Source organism: Notamacropus eugenii, chromosome 3, assembly GCF_028372415.1.
Source record: "Notamacropus eugenii isolate mMacEug1 chromosome 3, mMacEug1.pri_v2, whole genome shotgun sequence".
Lineage (NCBI taxonomy): Eukaryota > Metazoa > Chordata > Mammalia > Diprotodontia > Macropodidae > Notamacropus > Notamacropus eugenii.
The window spans coordinates 278,954,715-278,967,244 of NC_092874.1; the positions used below are offsets into that span (position 1 = coordinate 278,954,715).

Consider the following 12,530-nt stretch of genomic DNA (forward strand, 5'->3'; position numbering starts at 1 on the left):
CTTGTTCAAGTTAATCTGGAAAATTTGATTACATGCTTTTTAAAGCTCCCCACAGAGTTTTATTCCCATTAAAAAATTTACTTTAAGGCTTCTTTAATTTTTTCTTAAAAAAAAAAAATCCTACTACGTTCTTTTCATTTCCAATCAACCCACAAACACTTGAGGATTATCTACCCAAAGGACTGTAGTGAGGAAAACATTTTGTTAATCTTGTGAAAGCACTATACAAACAGTGTAGTACACTACACTAATCCATGACCTCACCTGGGTGAGGATGTACTAGCCTAACACTAAAGGAGACAGCAACAGAGTCTGAGAGAAGACTGGTGGATCCAACCACGTATGTAAACTCAACAACAATGCAAGACCGTATCAGGGCAGCATTGGATGAACGGTAATTGAGCATAGACCGGAGGTTTTCAATCGTTCTGAATTCAGAAAATTTTTATATTAAAAAAAAATTTTTACAGAGAGAGAGAGAGAGAGAGAGAAAAAGGGGGGGGGGGGGGACCTTGGCCAACCAGTAATGATACCTTCATGATTACATGTCTAAAAGTACAGTAAATGGCAATAATGGAGCCAAATATATACTAGTTTGTGACCAACAAGGTATTTGCCAGCATGGACAATGTCAACAACATTGACAAGGGCAACAATAATAATAATTACAGTGTTAACCTAGTAGCACTGTGAATACTTTTTAAAATCTCATTTTTACGCCTTTTTTAATTTAAGTCATGGTAAAAACAAATGTGCATATACACACCAGGGACTATTCTCAGCTGGTTCCATAAAAACAGAACTTTTGGTGCAATGATGCTAAGGGTAGGAAGACAGTTTGGCAAACAACTATGCAAACACATAATATATACATGGAAAACTGATAATCTCAAGAGGAAGGCGCTAGCATTAAGGGACTGAGAAAGATTTTTTGAGAAGTTAAATGAACAGAATAGGATGTAGGGAAATGCACAGTTAGTAACCATAACTGTGAATGTGAATGGCATCAACTCACCCATTAAACAGAAAAAGAAAAGCAGAATACATCAGAAACAAGAATCCAACAACATGTCTACAAAAACACACGTGAAACAGAAAGACTCACAGAGGTAAAAGAAAGAGGTAGAGCAGAATCTATTATACTTCAGCTTGAGCAAAAAAGGCAGGGATAGTAATCATGATCTCAGATAGAACAAAAGCAAGAACAGATTCAACTGAAAAAGACAATCAGGAAAACTACATTTTACTAAAAGGTACCGCAGAAAATGAATTAATAGTAATGCTGAATATATATGTACCAAATGGCACTGAAGCTTTTTAAAGAAGAGTTAAATGAGTTATAGGAGAAAATAAAAAGTCAAAACTATAATTGCAGGGGATCTCCACTTCGTAAGACCTAGATAAATTTAACTATAAAATAAACAAGTTAAGGAGATGAACAGAAATTTAGAAAAGTTAAATATGGCAGGCCTTTGGAGAATACTGAATTGGAATATACCTACTTCTCAGGTGTGCCTGAGAAAGGCTTTTTTGCAGAATTTTAGCTGGGACTTTAAGAAAGCCCGGAGATACATAGGAGGCAACAGAAGGAAAGAAGGAATTCTAGGCATGGGGATCAGTCAGAGAAAATATTTGATCCTAGAGGAGATAGGGAGTCATTGGAGGTTAAGGAATAAGGGGAAGAAGAAAGGCAGTGGTGACATGATTGGACCTTCACTTTAGGAAGATCAACAGCAGGTAAGTAAGGGGAGGATAAATTAGATGTGGAAATATTTGAGATAGGGAGACCAACCAGTAGGCATAAAATGATTAGGCCTACATTGGGCTGTTGGCAGCATCAGAGGAGAAAAGAGGGTATACAGAGATGTTACAAAGGTAGAGCCTGACAACTGCTAATGCAGGGAGCAGGAAGGCTGTGCAAAGTTGATGACGACATTGAGGTTGAGGTCCTGGGCAATTGAAAGGATAAGTAACAGGCAAGTTAAGAAAAAGGGAGGGATTATGGGGAAGGATACTTAAGTTAATTATAAAGAATAAATAGGAAGAGAATAGAAATAAATACAAGGTAGTTAAATAAAGAGCAACTAGGAGGCTTAGGGGATAGAGTGCTAGATCTGGAATCATGAAGAAGCATCTTCCTGAGTTTAAATTTGGCCTTAGAAATCTACCACCTATGTGAACCTGAGGAAGTCATTCAACCCGGTTTACCTCAGTTTCCTTATTGTTAAAATGAGCTGGAGAAGGAAATGGCAAATCACCCCAGTATCTCTGCAAAGAAAACCCCAAATGGGGTCACAAAGAGTCAGACATGACTGAAAATCACTAAACAATAAAAAGTCAAATAAAAGGTAGTTCAGGAGAGAGGGCATGAGCTGTTGAAGGGATAAGGAAAGGCTTTGTGGAAAAGAAGGTTGAAGACTTTAAAATTTAAACAAAAGGATGTTTTTATTTTATTTTATTTTTAATCCTAGAAGCAACAGGAGCCAAGGGAATTTGTTGAGCAGAGGGGTGACATGTTCTGATCTGAATTTAAGGAAAATTATTTCCTGAGTGTAGAGGATGGGTAGGAATAGGAAGAACAGGGAGACCAAATGCACAAATGTAGGTACGAGCTGATGACAGCCTGAACTGAGGTGGTGGCCATATGAGAAGTGATCAGAAGCAAGAATGGGGGAGGAGGGAGGGGAAGGACACAACAATGGGCAAGATCTGGCAACTGAATGGAATAGATGGGGTAAAGAAGAGTAATGAGTTAATGAAAACACGGAGTATATGAACCAGAGAGATGGAAAGAACGGTAGTGCTTTGCATTAGAAATAGCAAAGTTTGTAAGAAGGGTAAGGTTTTAGGAAAAAAGATTTAGGAAAAAGTTCTGCTTTAGATATTTTTGTCTAAAATGTCTAAGAAAAACCAGTGAAGTAGGTCCTATTTTCAGAGATAAACTGACTTGTGAAGGGGCATACAACTGATAAAATGCCTCAGGCAGGATGCAAACCCAGATCTCACTGGCGGACTATAGGTTCTATAGTCTAACCACTACTCCACATTGTCTTTTTACAAAATAAGGAAACCTTAAGCCATAATTTCCAGAGTAAAGTAATGCTTTGTGTATAATTCTACAAGTCAGAAATGGAAGCAAAATCAAATGAGCAATGAAATTATAAATTAACATCTGATTTTCACATTTTATCCCAGTAACTGAGCCTACTCTTACGGCAGACTGAAGCGACTGATTAATGTCAGGTTTCTCTTTGGCATCTACGTCTGAACCTGAATGATTCCCAGAGCTGGGCTGGTTCAAATTTGAATGCATTCTTTATTGTCTGCTGATAGCTAGTTTAACATCTTCACTAAAAATAGTGGAGACATGAGAGGCAATCCTTTCGTTACCACAAAGCCCAGCCTAAACTGGCCACAGAGATCCCAAGAATTAGCCCAACGGTTGAAGGGGTTGTGCTGGAACGAGGCAGTTGTCTGCATTAAGTAACAAAACCTGAAAATTATACCATCTGAAGTACCATTCACAGGAGACTGAACCTTCATCAGAACAAACATGACTTGAGTAAATGAATACGAGCTAGGAGGAACAGAACTTTCTGCCACTGAAGCATTACACATATACATTTGTGTGCGTGTGTTTTTATTCCAAACTTAACACCATGCAAAATGGGCCTTTTCACGTATGAAGAACATAAGACTGTATATGAAACTGTAGGATTCTCTCACATGCAACTTGCACATCTTTTAAAGCAGATATTAATTTCAACCTATCACTTTCAAAGCCATCCTGCTCATCAGTGCTTCTTTCTGACCTTTCTTCTGTCTCTTTTTTAAAAAGATGACTTAACAAGCCCCTTTTCTTCTCTTCTAGCTGCTCTCTCTCTCTCTTTCCCCTTTACTCTCCTACACACCTGTACTGGAAAAACTAAAAAATAAAAACAAACCCCTTTCAACAATTATGCACAGTCAAGCAAAGTCAAGTCCCACATCAGATAATTCTCAAGATGCACTCTGCTGTGTATCTTGAATTCATCACTTCTTTGTAGGAAGTGGGCAGTAGTGTGCTTTACCATCAGACCTTGCAATAAAAGCTGGTTCTGGCATTGATCAGAGTTCTCCAGTCTTTCAATATTAAGGAAACATGTTTATTTACCAAAAGTATTTTAAACAGAGGTGTCAATCTTGGCCAGCAAAGCAATTCCCTATCCTAGTCTTGCCCTGCCCAAAGGGTTGAGAGGAAGGAGCAACCTTACCCCCTAGAAGTTTTAGTTTTCTCTTCTGTATAATGAGAGGGTTGAGTTAAAAATGAGCTCTAAGATGCCTTTCAGTCTGAAAAGGCTGCGAGTCTGTGCTCTGCCTGCCTTAAACACAAAAGCTATTTTTGGTTTTGGATATGTGGTTTGTTTTTGTTTTTTGAGGAGGAATGGTGGGGCTCAGTCAGAAAGCACTGGGAGGCGGGGAGCTGAAAGCTATCTGCACTTCTTCTGGAAAGACTTGGCCGATTACAGCCAACAGACCTGGTGTGTTATTAAACCTCAGGGGTTGCAGCACCATGGCAGTAACAAACAGGGAGAAGGATTCCCAAACATTATTCTAGATTTCTTACCTCATCTACCAGCGACATCGTAATGCCATCTGAGTTGTTTTGTATTAGAAAGAACTCAAGGCACTAACAGAGCAAGTTCTCAAAATGCCTGATGAGCAATTTTATGTATATAATCCTTCACATTATCACATTTAATCTTTAAAACAGTTTTATAAAAGAATCTTAAAAAGACACTATTACCATTTTAGCTAAGAAGAAACCAAGGCTAAGACTGATCACAGTGATTTGCCCAAGGTCATATATCTGTGACTTGAACTTGGATCTTTTGCTTCCAAAGTCTAGAGTTCTTTCCATCACCTCTCATTGCTTCTGGTGATGGCTTGGTGTGTGCTGAGTATGGAAAATTTGTTCTCTGTACGTATCACAATTAAACAGAATTGGATCTTTTCTACATTATACATCACACTTGATTCATCCAAAATTATCATATATTTATGTGATAATTAAGAATAATGAGACTGTGCAACTGTTTAGAGGGACTAGTTTTCACTATAATTTTAGGCTTAAACATTCTGTAAATAAAAAATGTAATGAATGGATATGTTATTTCAACTCTTTATGGCTCAGTCTTTGTTCTCAGTGCTTCAACACCACTGGGCATGCTAAGTAAGCAATTTGTGTATTGAATAATTAGTATATCCAAACCATTTGTCTGAATAATGATGATACATGGATTCTACTCTTAACAGGGCATTCTTTAGTTATGTCCCTGTGCTTATGAAGTTATATTTAAATGATGTTCTTTTACCTATAATCAAGCTGCCCAATAGTACTGGCATACTCTGTATGTGTCTACCAGGCTTCAACAAAAGCAATTTCTAGTCTTTCAGCCCTGGCTCAGGCACTCTCGATTTCAATTTAATGTTTTCCTCCTGTTTAGAAGAAAAAGGAAATCCTCAGAGAGTTCTCTTAGCTAATCTTCAAAATAGCAAAAATAACTCAGAGTAACAGAGTTATCAAGTTAAAAGGAAGGAGAAGAAAAAATAAGCAGCTGGAAGTTATAAGGAGAATTCTACATAGTTCAGTTGTAAATACTCACACTAAAAATGGATCAGTGTATTAACATGAACAAAGTTATGTTTTTCAAATCCTGACATTTGTTTCATCTTTTTAAAAAATGTTCAATTATTGACCCAGGAGACATGATGAATTTCTACAGGTTCTGACAAAGTGCTGAAACATTCCACCTACTGAATTACACCAACAACAAACACATCTTTGGATCAATCATGGTGTTTCAACCATTCTGAGGAGGCAGGACATGATCAGAGCCTGGGAAGGTCTGGCTGTCAGCTCCTCACAAATGTTACTAAACTTTCAATGTTCAGGAATGCGGGCTTGGGGGTTCCAGTTTTCCAGATCTAAAATTGGCTGAGTCATAAGACAAAGCACACTTTACACTGCACATCTAGTAAGCTAACATTCTTTTCTAGGAACTTTTTCAATTAATTAAAAAAAAAGTTTCCTGGGCAGACAGAGTCAGATCTGCACTTCAGGAAAATCACTATGGCAGCTGAATAGAAGATGAATTGGAGTGAGAGAAACCTGAGGCAGTGAGACCACCAGCCTTGGTAACAGAAAATGTAGACTCGAACTGTAGGTGATGGGCACATGAGGAAGGATGTTGTGGCGGTAGAACTGAAAAGATTTAGGAACTTCCTGGGCATGCAGGGTGAGAAAGATGGAGGAGGAGAGGATGACTCCAAGGTGGCAGAAACATGACAAGAAAGATGGTGGTGCCCTCAGCTGAAACGGACAAGTTAGGAAGAGGGCTGAGTCTGGAAAGAAAAGATCATTAGTTCTGTTATGGAAAAGTGGAGTTTGAGGTGTTTAAGAGACATGAGCTTTGAAATGTTGGAGTGAAGGCCATGGGCATCAGTTTGTACGTGGGATGGGAGCTCAGGAGAGAACTGGGCACTACCTATATAGATCTGGGAGTCCTCTGCATGGAGACTGTCACTGAGCACTTAGAAGCTGACAGACCTTAGCGGGTGCAGGTCTCAGAGGTAAAACCCCTGACTACAGAGTTAAATGTAATGAAAACATGAGGAAATCAAGGTAGGGCAGAAAAAACTTGACAAAGAAAAAAATATTTTCCAAAGAGTATTTCAATATTTTTAAAAAATTTACTTTAAAATAATACAAAATTCTTAAGTGATTTGCTTAAGGACTGCATCTCTAATAAATATAGTTAATAAAAATTATGAAAAGATGGATTCATCTTACCCTTTATCTTTCCTTACCACATATATCTTTCCATGCAATTAAAAAAATACACAAATTTTATCAAAAACCGAGGACATAAATCTACTTCCAACCTTGATAACAAAACAAAACAGCTTTCCATTTTTTAAACTTACATATGTAAAGGGCTCAATACAGCCAAAAGAACTGTATCATGTAAGCCAGCTCTTAAAATAAATGTGCTTGAGATTTATTCACAGAGGTAAATGTTTCTAAAAATTCTCAGATTTGTTAATTTTGTAAGAGTTATTATTCCAGTCCCAACAATAGTTCTTTTGTCTCAAATTGAACATTTATTTCTAATTCAAATGAAAGAGGCAGAAAGTCTGGATCACTTACAGTAAAATTTATGTTATGGAAGCAAAAAAGGGTGGAAGGAGGGAATGGAGGAAAGGGGGTCTTACTAGGCCACCTAAATTACTAACTTCCGTGAAGGAGATTTCAACCTTATCCCTTAAAAAGAAGTTGGTGAAGAGGATGCAGGATTCTACTGTTAAAAAATGCAGAAATGAGGGGAGGACACTGAAACAGTGCCAGGAGAGGAGACATTCCTTCCTGGAGTTCTCGACACACTGCCATGAGGTCCTCTCACGTTTCCTGGCCCTCCTGGTGGCCAACAAAGCTTTTCCATTTCTTTCAGCAGCCTATTTGGCTCAGTTCCTATGCCTTGATCTAGCTCAGAAGAGAGCAGCTGTTCAGAGGTGGATGCTAATACTAAAAGAAGACGAAAGGGCCTTGAGAAACTGTGATATCATAGGGCAAACAAGACTGTTGTCCTCATCCAAGTGACCATAAAAGCACTAATTACCCAAATTATTTGTGGTTTTATAAACAAGGAATACCTGTCCTTTCTTCCAAACAAAACTACAAGATGAATAAGAAAGACTGGGAATTTCAAAAAAAATTGGAGGGTTTGCTTTTATATCAGGACTTGCTTTTATGTAGCCATACCTTTCTCTCACTCAGGGAACTGGCAAAGGATGATATGCTAACAAAGAAGATGTAGTGCATTTTCTGTTAGTTTCTTGTAGATTTAAGTTAGGTTTCATGCACATTCAGCATCACTATGTAAGACAGTCTCTTTAATAAATGCAAGTATTAAAGTTCTACTGGATCAGTCACTTTCAGCCCAAACGGAACTAAATGCGCACTGAGCCACAGAAATGTCAGCTACTTGCATGGAGGTCATCTAGACCAAACTCCAACATAAAGGGATCTCTACAGGGCATATACTGACTTAGAAAACCACAAATTAATTAAATTAAATCTACAATGTACTGAATTTTTATTTATTGTTAAATATTTCCCAATTACATGGTCCAGATGTGCAAGCCAGAAGTAGGGAACTCTAACACCTCAGATCTAGATCTTTCCCTTCAAAGGAAGAATCTTTCACAATATCCATAAAACAACAGCCACCCAGGCTTTCTGTGAACACTTCCATGGACAGGGAGTTCAGTACTTAACAAGGCAGCCCTTTCCTTTTCAGACATCTCTAACTGTTAGGATGCTTTTCTTATGCTAAACTGAAATCTGATTCCAGGTAACCTTTACCAGTAGGTTCCAGTTCTGTCCCCAGGCCAATACAAACCAAGTCTCATCCTTCTTCCACCACTCAATCAATGCACAAGTACTTATTACCAACTACTCTGTGCCAGAAGACCAGAAAAACAAACAAGCCCCTGTCCTCCAGGAGCTTACTTTCTACTGGGGAATAAATTTAAGGTGGGCGGGGTGGGGGACGATCACAAAGGGTCTCCAATAGAAAGTGGTCTGAAGCAAACTAGGGATTCTAGGGATATAAGAAGGGGGCACAGAATATTCATGCAAAGGCACAGATGGAATATTGTACTGTGAGGAATAAGAAGGTCAGTATGGCTGGACCATAAAGAACATCAAGGGAAGCAACATAGAATAAGGTGGAAAGGTAGGCTGGAACCAGGTAGCAAAGTGTTTTAAATGCTACACAGGAGTTTGTGTTTGATCCTAGAAGTATTAGGAAGGCCTTGGAGTTCCTCTGAGCTAGGAGAGTGACACAGTCATACCTATGCTTTTTTAAGAAAATGACTGTCAGCTCAATGGTGGATGGATTAGAGAAAGGCAGAAACCTAAGGCAAGGAGACTAATATAGAAACTACTGCAGTAATATGAAACTACAGTTAATAGTCTGAGTAAGAGGTAAAGACAAGGTAAGAATAGAAAGTAGGGAGAAAAGACAAACAAAAAAGATTCTGAAGGGGTACAACTGAGAAAACCTGGAATATGACAGTATATGACGGATGAGAAAGAATGAATCTAGGACAATTTCAAGGTTATGAGCCAAACAGGAAGTCAGAAAGAGAGCTAAGTTTGGGAAGGAAAAATGAGTTAGTTCCATTTCAAACATGTTGAGTTTGAGATGCCCACAGGACAACCACTCCAAATGTCCAGTATCTAGGAGATTGGTGATGGAGGACAAGAGTTCAGGAAACAAGGAGGGGATACATAAATTTGGGAGTCATATGTATAGAAATGTTCATTAAACCCACGTAAGCCAAGGAGGCCACAAAAAAAGAGAAAAGAAACCCAGAGCCATATAACAGACTTTCAAATATTTAAAAAGTTATCATGCTGCCTCCATGTTTCTTTACGTGGAATAGTATCTCCTCATACCACAGGGTTTCCAGGAAGCTCACTATTCTAGCTGACTTCTTTTGTCCTTCTCCAGTTTGTGAATGGCCCTCTTACTAGTGCCAAGAATCTAACACAATAACCCATACATAGTCAGACCAGGCAAGGTACTGTGAAACTATTATTTCTTGTGATCTGGACACTATAGTCCTATTATGTGGTCTGAAATTACATTAGCTTTTTTGGGGCAGCCCAGTCACACTGCTGCCTAAAAAGTCTAAACAGTCATCTAACTAATAGTCATCTAAAGCCCTCAGGGCTTTCACTTTAACTACTAAGCAAGATCTACCCCCATCCTTCAACCAGGACAGGTGATTTCCCTCTCCCCCCCAAAGTTAAATGCAAAACTCCATCACTTCTCACTGATATTGATCTTATTAGTTTTAATTAATGAATGTGATCATTTAGATTCTATAGTGCTTTACTCTTTACAAAGTGCTTTCCTTACCACCACCACTATAGGAGGTTCAGATGTTGACCTGCCCATCACATCCTTAGAAAATTTAAGTCCTAGGGCTTCAATTCATAATGTGATTACAAGGTCAGTGCTCTTTCCAGTGTACACACTGACTTGAGATCTCAATGAAGGGTGATTTCTGTTATCCAACACTGCAGGTCTGTGTCACCTGACAACGTTAAGAAGTATGTTCATCCAATTTTTTTAAAAGGCTGATAGAAGACATATCAGACCAGAAGATTCCTTCTCCAGGCTGACATAGGACTTCTGACTGCAGGCCCAACATTCTCCCCACTACACCACCCAGCTGCCTAGATACAAGTTCTAGAGGGGAATCAGTTGTGCCATACTTTGCTCCCTGTAAGTATGAATGTGTTCTGATGATCTTTCTTCCACCTCTGCATTCCTGAATTCCAAATCTGCCACTCTTTCTCAGAGATTTCTACTGTTTTGATGATTCTCCACATTCAAAAGTATCTATTTCTTTCACTGCGAGCTCTAATTTCTCTTTGTTTTCCACCTCTATATCTTCCTTGTATTCCTTTTGCCCCTCCTCAAATAAACTTTGAGATTTGAACAGCTCTTTTCATTACCACATCTGAGGAATCTCATAGTAGATATTGAAGAATTTTCCTTCACATATGGGGTTTTCAAATCATTTTCTTTTACTTCATAATATTCACTGTACAGGTGCTTTGATTTCTTTCTCACCTCTTTTGCTAACTGTTGGTTTTCCTTTACTTGGGCATATTTCTTGTTATTTTAAGATGGTGGCAAGCTAAGCATGAACATGGTTTCACTTAGTAACCACCCTGCCAAACATCCTGAGTGCTTAATATATGATCAAACAATCTCTCTGTCTGGAAAATTTTACTCTAGAAAAGAATACTCAATTTTGAAACTAATTTTTATTTTTTTAAGACACACTCTAAAACTGACCAATCTACAAATTTTTACCTGTTTTAAATTTTATCTTAGAGCCTTAAAAAAATTTGCTTTTTATTTTATTTAAATTTCTTATTTATTTTTAACATTTTCTTTTTAAATCTATTTCCAAATTCTCTCCCATCCTCCCCCACCCACAGAGAAAGCTAGTTTCCTTGTAGCCTTGAGTGCAGATGCTCCTGCTCCTCTTAGCCTTAGGACTGTGAACAGGGCCCCTGCATCCTTGTGACCAATCACAAGCACTCCTTTCCATCCTGGAAATGCAACCAATAACTGCTTACTGGGTAAAACAGCTGCCAGTCAGAGCCAGATTTACCCAGGGACACAAAAGAGCCCCCTGTAATCTTTTTCTGACCCAGTTGTCTGATTCCCTTACTATCTCTGGGCTGACAGGGTGGCTGCTGCCACCTCTACCCCTGTTGATATGACCACCTCCAAGACCCACAACTTGTGCTGCCTGTTGTGCTCTGGGTGGGTCCCCACCTCTGTGTTACAGAGCACTCCTGCTCACCTCTTAAGTTGAGGTAGGCTGGAAAATTTCCTCTCTCTTGAACTTTTGTTGACTCGGCTGCTGCAAAATTTGATTTGAGGAGTTATATTAAATTTGTCTAGAAGGGAATATTGGGAGAGTTCAAATGCAGGTTGCCATCTTGGATCCGCCTTAGGAATTTTTAATTACTTAAGTCCAATCTGAAAGTTTCATTGTGATCCTGCATGTGATCCTCAGTTATAAAGTATAAGCCCATGAAACAAAAGTTTTGTTGGGTCTTGAAGTATAAACAGCCTGTTTTGGGCACAACATTGGAAAAGACTGAGCACACTTATCCAGCGATTTGACCACAAAGGATTGTGACCAAAGAAAGGTCTTATATGGCCTTCGTAAGAATACTATTTATCTGGGAAACAAGGAGGCAAACACAGTGTGACCTAAATACTTTCAAGACTACACATACTAATTTAATGCTGGTACTCAATTTGCAAATTCAGTCCAACAACTAGCAAGCTAACATGCTACTGGAGAAACTGACTATAGTCTTATTCTAATGATAAATGAAAATGAAAGTAGTTGCATCTGACTTAAAAAGGAGATGGGATGACCACATAATAAGATCTATTCAAGGACATCAAAAAATGGAACATAGTTCACTTAAATTACACAAGGTATAAGGGAGCCTCCAGAATGCTGCAAGCAACAGAGTACAGTGGGAAAAGTACTTGACATGGACTTGATTTAACTGGTTTTGGATTCTGGCTTTGCTATTTAAAATCTGCATGACCTCACACAAGACACTTTAATACTCTGTGCCTCATGTTTCTCATTTATAAAAAGGAATTGTCAGATTAAAAGATCTCTTTGGTCCCCTCTAATTCTATATCCTGTTTAACAATAGTAAAAAAATGAATAATCACACAAAACAAGGAGGGAAAGAAATGCTGCTATTTGTGGAAGAAATATCCACACCATGAGTTAAGATACTTTTTAAAAAAGGCTTTACTGATTATATAATAGTCAAGTCACATCTCTTCTACTTAGGAAAAGGCTGCACAAAAACAATTTTCCTTCATTTTAACCACACTGTCTGCCCACTCTCCAGCCCCACAATTAAC

The 12,530-nt window shown here is 38.4% G+C and overlaps 1 protein-coding gene across 3 annotated transcripts in view; it reads right to left on the reverse strand.

Annotated features, from left to right (window-relative positions):
• CDK17 (cyclin dependent kinase 17) overlaps nt 1–12,530 on the reverse strand; it is a 147,375-nt gene that overhangs the window by 68,119 nt on the left and 66,726 nt on the right. The window lies entirely within an intron of this gene.